Here is a 19,926-nt window from a genome sequence, read left to right on the forward strand (position 1 = left end):
CATGTAATACATTTGAAAGACTCTTTGTCTTACCATCATGCAAGGACAAGGAAACTTTTTCAATGTGTGAAATTGGGTGGCATGAATCATCACCTGTCTGCACATAACCTGTATTTTGCAAATCCTGCATCTCTCCAAACCATTTTGCATGGCTGGTCACATGATTGGATGCACCTGAATCAACATACCAAACATCATCATGTGTTCCCTTTCATGTAACAGCATTCAACATATGCTGCATAATAAACAGACGTTCATTTTTGTCTTCATTCTGCCGTGAAGACGATGCATAGTTTCCTTGCTGTAACTTAGCACTGCGAATATCATCTTTCTTAGCATAGCATTGGGTTGCAATATGACATGTTTTGCCACAGTAGTGACACACAATATCAAAGTTGTTAGAACCTCTATTCTGCCATTCACCTCTTCCTCTAAAGCTTCCCCTGCCTCTAAAGTTACCACGACCTCTTGAAACTTGCATATCGCCAAATTGCTGATTCAATCTGTTTTGCTGGTTGTCACTACCATGTCCTGTACCATGGCCTCTTGAAGAGGACCTACCATGTCCCCTTCTTGAACAGGAGTAGAAAGCTTGGACCTGTTCACCACTTTTTTCAAATATCTCACTCTGCATGTTGATCTCTTCAGTAATCATAAGGGAGACCAACTCATTGAAATCTGGAAATGGCTTTCTGACATATACGGAAGTTACAAAAGACTTCCAAGACTTTTCATTGTTAAGTCCACCCAAGGTAGAAAATACCAAATCATCATCATCAAGCATTGCATCAATCGCTGCCAAGGCATCTGCAATGCTCCTTACCTTCAGTGCATACTCATTGATAGATATCTTCCCTTTCTTCAATGTATTCAACTCTTGCTTGAGTTGAATCTTTCGTGTCTTTGTATTTACGAAAAACATACTTTCAAGTATGGTCCAAGCTACATATGAATTCTCTGCATTTGTAATATATCCTAGCATATTATTGTCAATTACTGTAGACATCCAATACATGACCTTTTTGTCTTTTGCATTCCATTCCTTCCGTGCCTTTGTCTCTTCTGCAGTTGGAGGATCACTCACCTCCGGCTCCTTTTCTTCACCTGAAACAAACTCGTAGAGGCCTTTTCCAATAAGGAAGTTCGTGACATGGAACTTCCATGAAGGGTAGTTGTTCTTGTTGAGCTTCTCAATGATGGGGTTTCCACTGTTCTTTGCCATTATCACAAAACTAATACCAAAACAGCAAGCAAATCTTCTGCAACCCTCGACCTGTAGTTCACAGCAATACATCAGATAACCTTTTTCACTGTCTACTCAACGATACATGCAATCTGCAACCAGTTTGCAGATAAACCTTGTGTTTATTTGCTGATAAACACCTTTGAACTTACAGATCTGAAATCTATAACCTGTGCACCTGTATACGGCAGACACAACTGAAATTGCAAGGTATCTCGAACTGCTGTCCGTAACCTTGCGAGTCTAAAATGGAACTTGCGGATGGCCAAAATAGCAGCAGGTAGGCCCTAAAGGGCTTTTCTGCAGAATACACAGTGCTCTTCGCACACACCAAATCTCACTGCAATCTGAGATTTTTGCTTTGCCCTGCTTCCGGTGCCTCCACAAGCACTGTCAAAGAGAAGAAGTAGAGAATGGAAGAGCTTCTTACCCGTTGCTTGCTTGCTCGAATCCTTGGCTCCTCTCCTTCACTTTAACCTTCAAAACCAGACTCAATCAGTGGTGCAGCTCTAATACCATGTCAAGAATCGCGTGATAGGGGGACTTGCTTGAGCTACGGTGCCAAACACACATAGAATGCACAAGGAGAAGCTCACTCAAGAGACAAGAAGAAAGATGGAGGCCAAAACTTTTTCTTGATGGTTTCTTCTTCTTATTCCACACACTTTACAACGTACACAAAGTATAGATAAGATACAACATAAAGAAAAGTGGCCTACTAAGTCAAAGTACACAAAGTATAGATAAGATACAACATAAAGGAAAGTGGCCTACTAAGTCAAACAATGCATAACCGTCTACACTAGTCCACTGGTGCTATAATTATGCCAGCTCTATAAATAGGTGTAATAACCTGAATATAATAAGTAATGAGTCAGTGGCCATGTGAGAGCCATAATGACCACTGACGTGCTAAGTGTAGACATGTAGACCCATCTAACCAGGTGGTCCATCTTTAATGTCCGTATGTATTGAGCTTGTCATCTCAACACCAGGAGCCAAAGGCAAAGCACGGAGTTGCATGAGGTGCACTGAATGCTGAACGTAGACGGTAGAAACCAAATGGATCACAAGAGAGCCCTAGAAGGAGACTTAACATTGAGCGAGCTTCTCATGAAGCGGCTACTAAACAACACCGCAGCATTGGCGACATCACTGCTGGTAGGATTAGGAGCAACCTAAGGCTCTAAGAGCCAGTCTAAAATCCCAATAGTCACAAAGCAGCTCGACAAGTACCAACCCAACGACGATCCATATAGCTTTGTAGAGCAGTTTGAGCAAGTCTGCAAAGCCAACGGCCTCAGCGACCTGACTCAATGCTCTCAAGCGTTTGGGCTCTACTTAGGTGACAAGGCTAGGACTTGGTTATACAAGCTTAGATGCCGGAGAGCGAGCAAATTTCAATGGCCTCAAGAATCTCTTCATCAAGAGATTTGCTGAGCCTAGATACTCTGACAATATGCTAGTACGAGTGATGAATGTCAAGCAGAAAGAGAAGGAGGACATTTGCGATTATGTAACCCATGTGAGGAGTCTCTTCAAGAGAATCCCTACTGAAAGATTAGTTTCAACTATATTCATCAGTGGAATTCGAAATGAGGAACTGTATAAGGCTTTGGCAGGCAACTCGAGCTTGCCGTGAGATGCGCTAGCTAGGGTTTTTGAGGAAGCCATCAGAGTTGATGATCAGCTGAAAGAGTGGAGCTCCAAGAGCTCCAACTTAGAAGAAACCAACTCGCAAAGTTCAGAGAGAGTGTCAGACTCTAGTGAACGACTAGTCCCATCATCCCAAGATAAGGGAAAAGCCACTGAGACGACGAACCAAGACTTGGTTGATGTCAAGATGGAGATAGCCAAGCTACAAGACATGTTGAGACGACCAACGCACCCACATGCCCAATGTGTATACTGTGGCGGAAACCATTTGCCAGTCGAGTGTTAAGACCCTCGGTCGATACCTTATGCTAACTGCAGCAGGTTCGGTCACAACATCGTGCATTGTAGATTGCCGAGAAGACTTCCGTACTCGCAACCATATGGCTAGCCTTACCTAGCGAATAGGCCGCAGCCATTCTTCGGAAGGGGAGCCCCATTGGCCCTTCCTGTGCCTAACGACATTAAGCAGGCTCTCCCTAGGGTGGACATAAACCCTGCAAGCATACCTAGACCACTTGGTCCCTACATGACCCATCCACCGAGTGATGCTCTAGTCCACTACGTGGAAGAGCCAAATGAGGAAGAGACTTACTTATACCCTTATGTCTCTCAGACGAAGAGGGCAACGTAGTCCTTATGGACTATCGACCAATACCAGTGATGCCATTAGGGAGAGGACGAGGTAGAGGCCTAGGAGGACAGATGCATGATCCAATCATCTGTTGGACTTGTGGTCACCTAGGGCATATCTCATCACGTTGCCTTGAGAGGGAGCAGCAGAACAGAGACAAAGCTGACCTAAGGTGCGTTGAGTGTGGAATCACCCATCTCTTCGTTGATTGCCCAAAGCAAAAACCTTCTTCAAGTTCAGCCAATGTACCATCTGTGCCAATGGGGCTGTTTGGTATCGAGAACCTTGATGGGGAGGCCACACCTATCCCATTGCGGGTCATATCCCGTGCCCAGACGAAGCAAGCCGGCATATCACTACCAGGACCTAGCAACCTCGATCTAGCCTCGATAAGGAGGAAGAACCACAAGCGGAGAAAGAAGAGGTTGGAAGCTAAGATTGCACTGAAAACTGAGAGTGCTATAATTCTGCTTGTTGGGAAGAAGGTCACAGATGCAGAGGCAGAAACTTCAAACCTAAGATGGCCGAAAACGGAAGTGCCAAGGTAGGGGAATACCCGCATTCAAAGCACCAGTTAGAGGCCATAGAGAAAGTGAAGGACTGGGTGAAAGAGGCCCAAGAGCACTTAAGGGACACTGAACCCATCCTAGAGGATGAGATCGATGATCTCCCTAGCATAAGCACGCCAGTCTCACCCCCTCGACCAAAGTTAGGAGATGCGACCGTACCACAAGCAGCACCACTTAGGCCAAGCCTTGATGCTGCAAGCCCGCAAATCAGTCATGGCCATTGGCCAGGACAATCCGGTTTAGGAGAGAGACGAGTAGCCAATGACCTCCTTACCACACTAGTGACTACCCCTAGATGTAAAGCATGGGAGACCTACTTAAGTAGCATCCCACACTATGGCAAAGACCTGAAGCAGTGGGTTGAGGGGTCACAAGAACAAGTTACTGATCTGCATGACCATGATGCAAAAACACAAATACTGAGTCTAACACTGCACTTTGTGCCAAAATCCTTGCACGTTAATGCTTTCTGGGAAGGCACCGAGATGCATGCAGTGTTACCGGTCCTAGCCTTGGGCAACACAATGAGAAAGGGGATCGTAGACATGGATCCAGGGTTAGTGTGCTGGGCCACGCAGTACTTAAGACTTGGGAAAACCCACCTGTCGAGACTGCTCAATTTAATGTCACGTTAGCAAATGGCATGAGAGTGAAGCCATTCGGGGTACTTAAAAATTGGCCAGTGAAAATCGCAGGTGTCCAATTCTCTATCGACTTTATAGTCATGAAGGGGGTGGACTACGATATCCTATTAGGCTGACCCTGGATGCGCAATGCCAAAGTTATCGAAGATTGGGGTAACGGCTTGATCTTCCTAGGCAACAGAATGGAAGCTATGAGGGTAGAGATGGAAACTTGGAAGACCTCACCAGTCGACTTGGATGCCATCTCTGCAATGCTCAAGGGTAATGCTCAAGTCAAGAAGTCTTATGAGCCCTTGACCAAGTATACCCCATACCCAGAGGATGAGCAAGACTGAATGCATGTCCTTGCTACAATCGACCTACCGTTCTCGGATCATGAGGCATATGAGCAAGCCATCAAAATGATGGGCAAGTCTGACGACACGCCCTCCATACTAGTTCGCATGAGTGGCAGGAACCCTTCATGGGAGACCTAAGCCTGTTGTCACCTTCCAAGTGCCAAGCAACAAAAGAGAACTCCATGAGGTTCTAGAATACTTAACGGACAAGCTAGCTGACAATCCAGCAGCAAATTTCAAATCACTCCAGGATCTCTTAGACCAATCCAAGTGGCAATGGATCAGGATGCATGACTTAAACCTTATGTACAACTGGGACCTAGTCCTTGATCAACGAAAAGAGATATACCAAGCCTTAGGAGACAACGAGCAGTCTGACGCAGAGAACTCTGATAACGAGTACGAAGACTGCCAATTCTTCAATGACGAAAGTGAGGGTGAGATAGATACTGTAGAATACGACACTGAGGGACATGAAATAGAACAAATACGGCGGGCAAACTCCAAGCCACAGAAAAAGAGTGTCTTCAAGATAGAGCGAGGGGTCATGCTCATGGTTTGTGATTGTACTTGGTTAGAACACGTAGGATCCATAGACCTTGATCAAGCAGGCCTAGCCCAATTGGGAGTGACACCAGTGCTTAGGACAGAATCACCATCTAAACTCCGACCACCAGGGGAGACCACCTCTTCTAGCAAAGACGACGAGTTTGACTCTAAGTTAGAGGTAAGTTCAAATAGCGACCTAGAAATACCTAGGCCGCCCAAGACCCGACGCACCAATGGGGACCTACCCGTCCACCTGAGATGCAGATGATTGAAGCAAGAAAGGGCGAAACAACCTAGGGACACACAAATAGACGAACAATGAAAACCGTGAGACCTCCCTAAAAGATTTATGAAATTAAAGAAAGGAGATAGGGTAGTGATCCTATTGGGTGCCAAGTGGCAAGGGCAAACAAGTGAACCAATTGAGGGACTAGCCAAGGTCAAGGAGGTAAACCTAGCCCAGGAAGGGGAGACACCTCGACCAACCTTCATTGCCAATGACTTGACTAAGGACGAAGAAACAAGTCTTGTTTCTCTCTTGCGAGAGTACGTAGACGTATTCGCTTGGTCCTTGGAAGAGCTTAAAGGGGTAGATCCGAGTGTAGTGACTCATAATATACCCATGACACCAGACGCAACGCCGGTGAAGCAGTAGTGACTCATAATATACCCATGACACCAGACGCAACGCCGGTGAAGCAGTGACCGTACCCAATGAATCCAAAGCACACTCATGCTGTTAAGGAAGAGATTGATAAGCTGATGAGAGCGGGATTCATTTACAAAATTGAGCACACAGACTGGGTATCACCCATAGTCATCGTGATGAAGAAAAATAGAAAAATTAGAGTGTGCGTCAATTACAAGAAGGTGAACGCTGCTACTAAAAGGGACAATTATCCATTTCCATACACCAAGAACATGCTTGAAAGAGTGGTGGGCAAGGACCCCTACAGTTTTTTGAATGGTTTCTCAGGATACAATTAGGTGTAAGTGCATCCTGTCGACAGGCATAAGACTGCCTTCGCCACTGAGTGGGGTGCCTTTGCTTACATAGTCATGCCTTTCGGGTTGACTAATGCCCCTACCACTTTCCAACACCTCATGTGCACCATATTTAAAGACATGCTTTGCAAAGAGTTGGAAGTCTTTGTCGATGACCTTTGCGTTCACTCGACCTGGATGGAACACTTAGACAAACTCCAAGCAGTCTTTGAGCGGTGTCGCCTATATCATCTCTCCTTGAACCCCTTGAAATGCCAGTTTTGGGTGAAGCATGGATGCATCCTAGGCCACGTGGTGTTGAAGAATGGCATTGCCACTAACTTCTCGAAAGTCAGGGTTATTGTCAACCTTCCACTCCCAATCAACTACAAGGGAGTCCAATGCTTCTTAGGCCATACAGGATACTATCGGTGATTTGTACTGAATTATGCATTGATAGCCAGACCTTTATACAAGCTGTTGATTGTCTTTGAATGGACTGAAGCATGCCAACGAGCATATGAAGAGTTGAAGAAGGCTCTAACCATAGCACCAATTCTACGAGCCCCAAATTGGACCATTACCTTCCACCTGCATATCGATGCTTCTCAATTTGCTGTGGGGGCAGTGTTGTGCCAACATGGCGAGCACAACCTAGACTATCTAGTGAGCTTTACTAGTAGACAACTCACTGAGACGGAAATGAACTACTCGACGCGACAGAAAGAGAGGGCTTGGCCATGGTGTTTGCTGTGAAAAAGTTCCGACATTATCTATTGTCTATACCCTTTACCCTTTTTTTATACCATCAAGCCTTGCTATATCTAGTGAATAAACCTTGCGCTATAGGACACATAGCTCGGTGGCTCCTTCTGCTTTTGGAGTTTGACTTCTCCTTATTGTATGAAAGGGAAAACAAGACTACATGGCTGTTCATATGTCATGCATCCCCACAGGAAAAGGCTTTGCCGATGAATTGCCAGATGCCCATCTCTTTAACCTCTCTAGCGAGAGAGATTTATTCAAGGCCGATCTAATGCCATATTGGGCAGATGACATAGTCCAAGTGCTTAAGCACAGACTACTTGAATGCCTGATAGAGAAGGCAAGACTGAGGCGACTCATTCTCAAGATCCAACCCTACCAGTTGATAGCAGGCCAGTTGTGTCACCTAGGGCAAGATGGATTGCTACGAAGATGCGTGTGCGAGCATGAGATGCATGACGTGCTCTCAAAGGCACAAAACGGAATTGCTAGTGGACACTTTAGTGGAGACACGACGACCCGCAAGGTGCTGCAGTCTCAACTATGGTGGCTGCTGTTTCATGATGCAACACGACTTGTTAAGCATTGTGACGAATGTCAGCGGACAAAGGTCCCGATTTGCAAGGATCAAATGGAGTTGACCCCAATCATTGCACAACAACCCTTTGAAAAATGGGAAATCGACTTCATAGGATCCATTAGCCCCATGTACAATATTCGCAGGCCAAATACATCATTGTGGCCATAGACTACCTAATGAAGTGGGCAGAGGCAAGAGCAACACGAAAGAACGTTGCTCGAATGACTGCCAAGTTCTTGTGGGAGCACGTGATCTCACGATTTGGCTGCCCCATCGAACTAGTCAGTGATCAAGGCACACACTTCATCAATGAAGTGATAGCGCATCTCCTATCCAGCTTCCTAATTATCCATCAGAAAACCTCTCCATACTACCCTCAAGCAAACGGCCAGGCAGAATCCACGAATAAGATTCTTGTCAACGTCCTAACCAAGGTAGTCTCTGCCTCGCGCATCGACTGGGATAACAAGCTGATGGCAGCCTTGTGTGGGCTTACGCATAGCTTATAAAATGGCTGTCAGCCAGACCCCCTTTAGGTTGACCTACGGAACCAAAGCAATTCTCCCTGTAGAATTCTTTGTGCCTAGCTTGAGAATCGCACTTCAGGAACGATGGGAAGGAAAGGAAGCATGGATGCAACGCCTAGTTGAACCCGAATGCCTCTCGAAGACTCATCTTCTAGCCACTCATGCGCTCATATGTGAAAAGGCATGATGCAAGAGCTGGTTTGACAAGTGTTGAGAATCAGCAATCACACTCAAACAGCCTCTTTGTATGGAATCTCAGGGTCAAGGACATGCAAGCTAACTTATCCCATATGCACAATGGTGCCTACTGCAGTTTCCTACTTTCCTATAAAGCATTGTACTTGCTTCCTTTCTTAATGCAATGATAGTACTCTTTTCATTTCAGTAAAGTGTCAATGTCATTGTCCACATACACAAGATTGTGTTTATGAGTCCAAGTCTCAATCTTGGAACCTAATTCACTTGTGTAACAAACAGTGTCCTTTCCATCATGAGTCTACACTTATTTCTTCATCCTCCATAGCTTCCGGTTTTGCCATGCTCTAGATCCCGCATTTCTCACATGGTATCAGAGCCCAGTTGGGCATGGCACTGCTTGTTTAGCCTCTCTTGATTCCTTTCAACCTCATTCTAGCTCAATGTCAGCTCATGACTTCATCTCCCAACTCTACTCTCACTGAAGCTTCCATGGCAGCCATAGCCAGCAGCACCCTGTCAAATTGAACTGCTTATATCTCACTCCACAGGTCAAATCTCTTGGAGCTTCCTTCTGGAAAAGTATTCCCCAACTCATAAAGCTTCCCTGTATCACATCAATCCAGGACATTGGACCATCTGGAGCTCAGCATTGTGAAAATCCCCAATCTCTGCTCTGTGTCTGCCATAGCCAGACAGGACCTACCTTGCTTGGAGCTTCCATAACTCTTCAACCAGGCCATTTCAGCCCACGATTTCTTCTGGAGAGTTGTTCCTCTGCTCAAGGCGCTTCATCATGGCACGATAATCGATGACATTGCTGCTCCCTGGCTTCAGCATTGCGCAAATCGCGGATTCCTGTCAGAAATGCGCCTATTGCTGTTCGACGTGTCTGCGTGCTGCATACTGACCACGATTTTGATCATCATGATAGATTTGTAGCCCATGAAATCAGCTTCCTAGGCATATAAAAAGTTTTGAAAATGATCCACTGTAGCTCCTGCAATCAGCAAAAAACCAGGCCCCTGTCTCAGAAACCCTAATTCCAGCATAGCCAAAAGCTTCAAAATCTTGACATTTTTCACTGTTTCTCTCACTGAAGTTATCAACAGTGATTTTAATCACTGAGAAATACTCTCTGAAGTTCGTTAAAGTATTGTCACTCAGATCTGAAGGCATCAGCATCAAATCAAGAAGGGGAAGATTACTTGGAGTTACTTGGAGTAAAAAGACTTTTGCAGATTTGGTATTCATTGACACTCAGTTAGTGCTTTTTAGCACTTGTGTCTCTCAATCAATTCTTCTGTTGCTCAAATCTAATAAAGTCTGAAGTTGATTTGCTACTATTCCCGTAAATCTAACATGGGCAAAGACTCTCCAAATGCTCGATTCAAAGGAGTCGGATTCCACACTTGGCAAACCCGCATCAAGCTCATCCTGATGAAGAAGGGTCTCTGGGCCATCACAAATGGCAAAGAGAAGAAACCTCGGGACGCGGACCTTGCAACTACTTGGCAAAAGAATGATGACAGAGCTCAGGCCATTATCAAACTGGAGCTAGACGACAGTTATATCCATCATGTGGATAACTGTGAGACCTCACAAGATACATGGAAAAGACTTGACACCCTGTTCGGTGCACAATCTAAATCATCAAAGTACAAAGGCAAGAAGGATCATCTCTTTTGTGACTTCTGCAAAAGGACCAGACACACCGAGAAGTTCTGCCACGCAAGAAAGAGATCCCAAAAGGCCTATCTAGTCGCAGTCAAAGAAGAAGAAGAAAATGGAGCAACGGAAGAAGAAGATGAAGATGAAGACCACCAGGATCGGAAGGACAAGACTCATCAGTCCTTGTACTCTCATAATTCTGATAGACTATTTTAATAGCCTTGTATTTTCCTTGCCCTAATGCTTCCTGCCATAAGCTTTGTAAACTCCTTATGTAACTTGGCATTACAGTCCCTGTACACTTTGTGAGGCCCTTGTTACAGCCTCTGGATGTCCACCATGTTTATGGTACCCACACTTAGCTTTTTCTGCAACAGCCTCTGGTGTTTTGTCATGTCTGTGGTATGCCCACACTTTGCAGGTGGTTCTCATTACAGCCTCTACACACTTTGTGCCTTTCCTAGTTGTGATTGAGGAGGGGTGTTGAGAATCAGCAATCACACTCAAACAACCTCTTTGTATGGAGTCTCAGGGTCAAGGACATGCAGGCTAACTTATCCCATATGCACAATGGTGCCTACTGCAGTTTCCTACTTTCCTATAAAGCATTGTACTTGCTTCCTTTCTTAATGCAATGATAGTACTCTTTTCATTTCAGTAAAGTGTCAATGTCATTGTCCACATACACAAGATTGTGTTTATGAGTCCAAGTCTCAATCTTGGAACCTAATTCACTTGTGTAACAAACAGTGTCCTTTCCATCATGAGTCTACACTTATTTCTTCATCCTCCATAGCTTCCGGTTTTTCCATGCTCTAGATCCCGCATTTCTCACAACAAGCACGTTAAGCAACACAACTTCGAACAGGGCGACTTAGTGCTCCTATACTCAGTTAAGGGGCATAAGCAAAAAATGAAGTTTAGGGGTCTTGGACCTTTCAAAGTTCGTGCAATCAATGGAACGAGCAATGTCGAGCTCGAGACTCTAGACGGTGAGGGAATAGGCTTCTTCAATGGCAGTCGTGTCAAAAAGTACTACCCTCCCATGCATCCTCTGCATGAACCACCAATGTTGGAACCACGTGTCAAAGTACGAGTAGCCACAATCACTGAAGTCGATGAGGAGGATGAGGAAGCCGTAGAGCCCGCATACCTGCACATCACAGTCACCGCCAAGCGAACATGCGCCTTCAATGCCTTGATCGACGAGGGAGCAGACTTCAATGTCTTGACTCAGAATCATTGGACACAACTTGGCAAACCACCATTACAACCCACTAATGCCAAATTAAGCCCATATAGGGGCCGCTCATATGCACTCTCAGCAAGTGCAGGGCCACCATTTCTATCGAGTCTAAGACTGTACCAATGATCTTCTACATGTTGCTAGATGCCAAAGACGCAGGCACGAAGTCACTGCTAGGGCGAACCTTCAAAAAGAAAACTCATTGCAATGTTGATTATGAGTTGCAGTGCATCCACCTCGCCATAGGCAACATTCGCATTGTTACAGCTTTCAACAAGGGTTGTGCGAGCTCACCATAGTCCGCAAGGCCACCAGTAGAAATATTAGCAGCCAAATCTAAGGAGGAGGGTAGTGCTCAGCCACCACCCACCAACTCTCAAGAACCGCTACTCATGGCAGCAAAAGCTAAGGCCCAATAGCCTAGGTTTCAATGGAAGCCTAAACGGCTACAATTACTGCCTAGGAGTCGACGCACACATCCTCATAAGACCGAAGCTCTAAGCCTAGGAAACCAAGGTGCAATCATAGAAATCAGTGCATGATCAAGCAAAGGTGGGTCCCTAAAGCCCTCTTGCACGTGCAAGGCTACTATGAGGGGAATGCCTGGATATGGATCCCTAAAGCCCACACGACCAATGGCACCACTCGTACACCACCCTCAAGCTCAAAACCATAGAACCTCAAGCCCCGTAGAACCTCAAAACCATAAGCCGCAGTGCTTCCCAGACCCACATCCATCAAGCTCATCCATGCACATGCCCAAGAGAGTCGAACAAGCCTATCGGCCCAAACAACAGACATCGTCACATGAGCCATCACCCGCTAGATCAGCCAACCCGACTATAATGATCAATTCTGAAGGCAGTAGTCCATCAGATGTAGCTGCTACTTCCACAAACCTAATCCAGGAGGTCCAACCGCAATCTTAAGAACAATCGCAGCCGCAACTGTTCATTATCAAAGGCTCTAGTGTTATCAAACCCCAACCACCAGCACGTCTTAAACCCTCCTATGAGTGAAAATCATTTTTGACACTGGCCTCAGATCTAGCAGAAGATACGGGGGATGACGTGGTTGATTGCATTAGACGACTACATGTCACTTTCAGAGAGCTAGCTCTGAGCTACGACCCCTTGGACTTAGGCTTGTTGCCTGAACCTTTTGCAAACTGAAGAGTGTACGATGCCTTATTCTTGGGAGACGTTTAAACTTGCCTACGCAAAAGCAGCTAACTCTGCCTGTTGAATTGCTCAACAACGAGATCTCTAAAGAGCAAGCCCTCAAACAATGCCTCATCACGTCACATGATCAGTGAACCACTTTTGCCATCACCAAACAAGAAATTGCAGAATTATCAAAACTTGCTGATACTGAATCCTCGTTCTTGAGGCACTGGTACACTCTTAGGTTGCAATGGGAAGTAGAAGGATGCCAAGTCATGACAAATGCTGAGCAGCACCATGCAATCAAAACAACGGAGTACGATCCCACTTACATCACGCCAACCTCATATAGAGTGTTAACCACTCTTTGTGGCCGACCCCTGGAAGAGCACATCAAAGGACACCCTTATCTTGATCACCTATTGATTGAGGAAGAGCTACATATTGCTAGCCGCGTCACTTTCGGTGACTTTCTAACAGATGTTCTCACTTACATCACACATATGGGCACTCGACCTTTTGATCTAGACTGCGAAGCTCAGTTATAGTACAACCCCGATTTCTACACTTGGTTCCTACGCTGGTAACTCCTAGACCCATTACAGAATGCCCTTGACCTCCTAACCATCAATCCTAGAAAGGATTCTTTGCAAGCTAGAGGGGGAGGGGGGTGAGGTGAAATGCATAAACACGTAAACAACAAGCAAGGTAGGAAAAATGGCACAAGAACTTTGAAATAAAGGGCAAAAAGTTAAAGTCTGAAGGGAAGATTCTAAATTGGATGGGATTTTAATGCTTTCATTCAATAAACATATAGAGTCTTTCTTTTTAATTATGACTTTTCCAGTGAATTATTAATTTGAAAGAACTAATGGAAACTTGGGATTATGATAGGAACAAAAGATGTCACACCAAGACCACGCCCACCGACTTCCGTTCACAAAGGAGGAAAGAACTCAATATTGCATCACTCTTGAAAGCTGCACCTACAACCCACTCAAGTTCTGAACCATTCATAACGTAGAGGGTGTGGTGGCCAAGGAGGAAGCATCCAAGAGAGTCATCGAGCGCAATGCAACCTCACTAAGTACCTCAAGAAATTTGTGCAAGAGCCTGACCACACGAAGTGTGTGGAGTTTCTCAGGACATACAACCTTGACAATGAGTGCGGCACTGTCACGGTGGGAAGGGGAGAAAATGCTAAACAAGTACAGGTTTACTTAAACCTAGCCTTGGTGGAAAAGGCATTGGGACTCGAGCGGAAGATAGAGAAGAAGCAGAAGAGGGATGTGTATACTATGCTGAAAATGAAAAATGAGGATGTGCTAACTAATGACAGCATCAACATCCAGGACATTCCTGATGCGGAAGCCAGACTACAAGCAAAGCTAGTGCACGCGCTCTTCTCCAACTAGCGCTACAATGCCTTAATGCATCGAATCAACGTGCATGTGCTGGAGAATGTAGTAGCTCACACCTTGCATGAAGTCGACTAGAACAGATATGTACACAAAACCATTGACCAGGCGGCTAAAGCACTAGCTTTAGGAAATACACCAGCAGGAGGGGAGTCCCCAGCTTCCAAGGCCATGGAAAGAAAGAAGGCCTTGTCCAAGGCCTCATTTATTGTCTATGGAAGCATTTTGACTATGCTAATCTAGGAGGTAGTGAAGGAGACACAAGATGCAGAAGAAGGAGAAGGAGAAATGCTTGACAAGTCACCCCCTCACCAGGACCAAGAGAGGTCCAATGATAGGACCGAGAGTGATAAGGAAGGGCAGGAACAAGAAGAAAAATCGGGCAAAAAGCAGGCCAAGAAACCCAAGAAGAAGACAACACAAAAGAAAAAGAAGCAGGATGAAGGCCACAAGAAGGAGAAAGAGGATTTGGAGAAGGCAAAAAGAAAATACCTCAAGGAGGCCGAGGAGAGGGAGAAGACGAAGAAACAGGAAGAAGAAGAAAAAACAAAGGAAGAAGTCAACAAGGCTAAAAATGTGTCAAAACCGAAGGCCGAGAAGAGAAAAAGAAAAGAACAAGAAGAAAAAGAGAAATTGGAGGAAGAGTATAGGAAAATTGAAGAAGAAAGGCAAAGAAGTGATGTTGAGGAAGAAGAGGAACTGAGAAGGAAGGAGGAGGAGGACTTGGCCAAAGCCACACGCCGGTCCATTGAGCAGCAAAGCAGCAAGGCCAATGATCTGGGAGCCTAGAGCCCACTGAGGGAAGAAGGGCCTGGTTCCATCATGCAGGTATGAGAAATCACGCTGCTTGCTGTCCTTGAAGGCAAAGGCAAGGCCCTTATCCATCCTATCCCTACCCTCATGGTTCCTCCCACCGAAGCAACCATCCTCACCCCTAGTATCCCCACCAGCTTAGAGGTCTCCAACTTCATGGCATGGCTGCAGTATTTTATCAATAAAGAAATAGCCTAGGAAAAGAGCACGAAGACCATGGCCATGGGGCAAAAGAGAGCAGCCACCACAGATGCTGAGTGGAGACAGGACCAAAAACGTCAGAAAGTGGAGGCCTCGACCACTCCAATCCACGCAATAGTGACGCCACCAGTCAATTACAACGAGTACGTCGCCGAGTTGCTCTCCCAATTGGAGAAGGCTAAGGAGGAAAAGAAGATGGTTGTGGCTGAGTTGGTGGCGGAAAAGGATTCGGTAGCTGCTTTCTAGCTCAAAAAGGCCCGCACAATAACTATGCAGCAACGAGAGATCTTTGATCTCAAATGGGAATTAAAGGCCAAGGAGGACATGGAGGAGAGCTACAAGTAGCGGCTATCTGGAGGATGAAAATCAGGAATTGGTGTAGATGCAGAGAGAGTATAAGCTTCTCTTGATACAATATGGGGAATTGGAGGCAAAAACTGCCAACATCGAGCAAATGATGGAGAAATTGAATGCCAAAGAAGAGGAGAGAGAGCAGAAGAGGGAGCAGCAGCAAAAGGAGATCGAGTCTACGACTGATCAGCTACACTTGGGAAGGAAAGCGCAAGAGAACATGAGCAGGGAACTGAAAGACCAAGAAATGAACAAGAGAGCAGAGGAATGGGTAGTGCAGAATGAAAAAAGGGTGAAGACACTAGCACGGCACCTCGCTTTGGTGGAGAAAGAAAAACATCCTCGCAGAGAGTAAATCAGAAGCTGCCCAGACAGCCTTCAGTGCCCAGCAAAAGGCCTTCATTAACACACTAATGGATACGACCTGCCTAGAGGAAAACGAGTCATTAGAGGTGGTACAGAAAAAACTGAGCATCGTATGCAGAGCTCTGCATGCAGGGCTGCAGATGCCACCCCAACCTACGAGGTTAGGCTGAGCCTAGAAGAGCAATGAAAGTACCTACTATTGGCTGGCCTAACCCCCCAGGAAATTGGCGCAATGGGCATTAAAGAAGGGGCACAACAAGAAGACTGACAGGGAGAGGAGGCTAAGCTTGAATTCGATATGGGGAGATTTAGAGAAGAGGTGATCCCACAGCCCCCCTCGCTGCATGTCCAAGAGCAACAACAGGTTGATCCATCTGGGGAGAGACAACCTACACTCAAGAAAAGACAGAGAAATTTAGTCAAAGAAACTAGGAAGCAACTAAGAGCCAAACCGGTCGTGCAGCTGTTCGCACCCCTCCCACTGTGCCCCGATGACCTCCCTGTTGGATTCCACGCAGAGCTGGTGATTTGGGAGCAGTAGGAAAGAGAAAAAGATCCATTCACCTTCAGCTTCCTCATGCCCAATAGCCTGCGGAGGGTTCTACAACTCAAGGTGATGGAGGAGGTGATCGCGGCGGCTGGCAGCCGACTGGGATAGAAGTGGCTAAAGGAAAGGGAGAGGACCCCCACTCTTTGGGGAAATGAAGAAGCTGAGTTTTGGCAAAATAAGGTGTTTGAAGTACCACATACTGTACAGGGATATAACTGCCAACCCCTATGGAGGAGGCGAGTGTGCAACATCAACATGCGTGCCTAGATGGCTTTTTGCAACACCCTATCCTACGAGAGGAAAGGCCCCACGTTCATGGCATACCCTCCATGGGCGTTTTGATTTTCCTATCATCTACAACTCCAATGATGCCTCCTTCGAACATGCCCTCCTCTTCGACAGCCTAAATGATTCCATGATGCGTTTCCTCGCGGATTTCTCTTCATGCCCCGATCTAGCCTTTGTAACTACCTGTAATTATCTTAGGTTACTTAAGTTATTACTCAAGCATGACCCGACCCCATAAGAATGTGGCCTATCTCCCCTCTTTTTTGACCCTAATGCCATCGACAGTTGTGCCATGGCACATCTGATGATGAGGGCTAGCCTTGTCCCCTCTTTTTGCCTAGCTCTCCTAGAAGATATGAACGACAGCCAGTTCACTAGATGCAATCATCCTTTCCTCTCCACCACCTCCCTCCACGTCCGCATGAATATGAAAGGATACATTCAAAGCTATCAATTTTTGAGCAAATCCATCTGATCCCCTTCTCCGCCTAAGTGAGGCGAGGAGAATTAGTTGCACTAGCTGTTGTTCTACTAGTGTAATACTATTTCTATTTTTTTTAAAGAAAAGAAAAAGAACAAGCATACAAGGAAAAGCAAGAGGAACATTACGCATGGAATGGACAAAACAACTCACTTAGAGAAGCACTTAGCACCACATAAAGCACGACCACTGCACCTAGGGGTCCTCAAGCTAGGCATGCCCGATGGCTTCGGTTGACTGGCTTTGCTCCTAACCCCCTAGCCCTTTTTTGCTCCCCCAGTTCACGCTTAAGGCCCATCAAGGACAGGACATACCTAGGGGTTACCACTCGCCTATGGTTAGACCTGTCACCCTAAGCTACTTGCACCGCACCTCCTTTTGCACGAATGGGGTCCTCAAGCGTGGGACATCACCCAACCTAGCTTGTGGTTAGACCCAACTCCCCGTTCCACCAGCATGAGCACAATACACTACACAATAAGATAGATATCCCCCTTAGGTAGAGCACCACACCTTTTCCTTCCAAACATCACAAAGGCGACAAACCACCCACTTTGGAGGCCCCTGTCATCCACTTGCTATCCATTGGCTTCTCCAACGAACCTTATTACCAAGCTTCCATGAGCACCCAAGTTTACACATGGCCCTACCCTCACACAACTACTTTGCCAACTACCTCTTAAACCCCAACAACAACCAAGAATGCCATGGGACTGGCAGCCATCTCGGAGGAGGGCAATGTTCACCCCAAGTCAAGAAGGCGGAAGAATGAATGAAAAAGCGAGAAGAGGATGGAAAAAGAGCAAAGACATGCAGGCGGCCTCTAAAGCTAAGTTGGGACCAAAAGCGTAGTTTTAAATGAAAGGCGCGTCAAAAAACTCCAAAAGCTCGTGTAAAAGAGCGCTAGGCTCCCTCCTATGCCAATTGTAACGTATTAGATGGGTGTAGACTAGAGGCATAAGGCTAGAAGAGGGAAATAGAGAAAGGACCTTGCCAAAATGGTTAATCATGTAAAAGAAAGGGATGGGTGCCCATGGGAATTTAGGGTTTTGTATATAAAGTTCAAAAAGTGAATGGAAACTCATTCTTTGGTGTGTGGCTAACAAGAGCTCTCTTCTTCTTCTTCTCTTCTTCTCTTCTCCTTGTTTGTGTGTGCTCTTGAGAGAGGGAGTGTGAGAGTGTGAGAGAGTGAGTGTGTGAGAGTGAGGGATCAAGAGGGTGAAGCTCTTCACCATCTCCTCTTCTCTTCTCTTCTCTTCTCTTATCTTATCTTACGCGCGTGGCTATGGTGGATGGAGCTTGGAGATGGAGGAGGCTTGAGGATGCTTGAGCTAGCTTCTAGGATCACGGAGCTATTGGTGTGTGCGAGAGAGAAGGCAACTCATATCGACATCAAGGTAAGCTCCCACTCGTAGGATCGATGGCGCGTCGGCTAGGTGAGAGATGGCCATTAGAGCTCACTTGGAACGCTTGAAACAATAAGCGGTCCATGGATCTTGGTGGTTGAGCGAAAGCTTCCACAAGAATTGTTTTCTAATGACATCCATTAGCTCTTTTTTAACACTTGTAGTTGAATTGGAGAAGTAGTGCTTTAAATTTTCTCCTCTTGGAGTACTTAAAGAAGGATTTTAGGGTGTCTCTATATTCATCATATTGATTGATTGGGTTGATATAGAGGGTCCTCTATTTTAACTCTAATTCAGAGCTCATGTTAGGACTGTTAGTTGATAGTACTGGTTGATAGGATTCAATATTGTTGTTGATTTGCTATTGGAAGAATTTTTTGAGGCCACTATTGTTGTGATTGAACCATCATTTGAGGCACCATTGTCTATAGCCACTATGGATTTAGTGCACTATGCTGGGGTACTATTTGCATCTGAGGATAGGGGTAGAGAATAATTCTTGGTACTAAATTTGGTGGATACACCATTCTTGGCATTGGAGGAGGTAGAACTCCTCTTTCTAACACCATAGATGACCTTGCTTCAACTTCATCATATAGTTGTATACCTTCCACTACATAGCTTATGGGTTGACTGGTCTTCTCAGCTCAAAAAGCCTACAAACTTCTGGTTGTAGGCCTCTAAGAAAAACTACATTTTGGATATCTTCATCCAAGTTATGGTTGGTCTATCTCTTCAATATAGATTCCATTCTAGAGACATATGCTTCTATCATTTCTCTAGAAAGCTAGCTTAAGTTCATGAACTCCTCTTACATCCACTCTTCAAAATCTTTGTACTTGAATTTGGTGAGAAATGTCACCTTTAGGTCATCCATGTGCCAAAAGTTCATACTACTTGTATCTCATACCACTAAAACACCATGCTTTTGAAAGTGATAGAAAATATTGCCACAACCAATGCTCTGGGGTTTTGGTATTGTTGGCTATACATGCTATCATGAACTGGAATACATGAAGATTAGGATCTTCATTATATTCTTCCTTAAAGATTGACAAGGGGACTATATTTGTTAGTATGTTATCAATATTTCTATGATAGATCTAGCTAGAAAGGAGACCTTGGTTCACCATTGGGACTTCTGCGAAGAGTGCCACAAAGGATGTCAAAGGAAGCTTTTGCTGCTAGCTTGTTCTTGGCTTTAATCTTTTCCTTTTCTCTTCTCCCATATCTTTGGATTTTTTCTAGTGCTTACCTCTTGATCGCATCATTGATTAGGGAGTTGGCTCCA

This window comes from Lygodium microphyllum, chromosome 25 (assembly GCF_053477565.2).
Source record: "Lygodium microphyllum isolate KBCC chromosome 25, Lygodium_microphyllum_v1.1.10, whole genome shotgun sequence".
In the NCBI taxonomy this organism is placed as follows: Eukaryota; Viridiplantae; Streptophyta; class Polypodiopsida; order Schizaeales; family Lygodiaceae; genus Lygodium; species Lygodium microphyllum.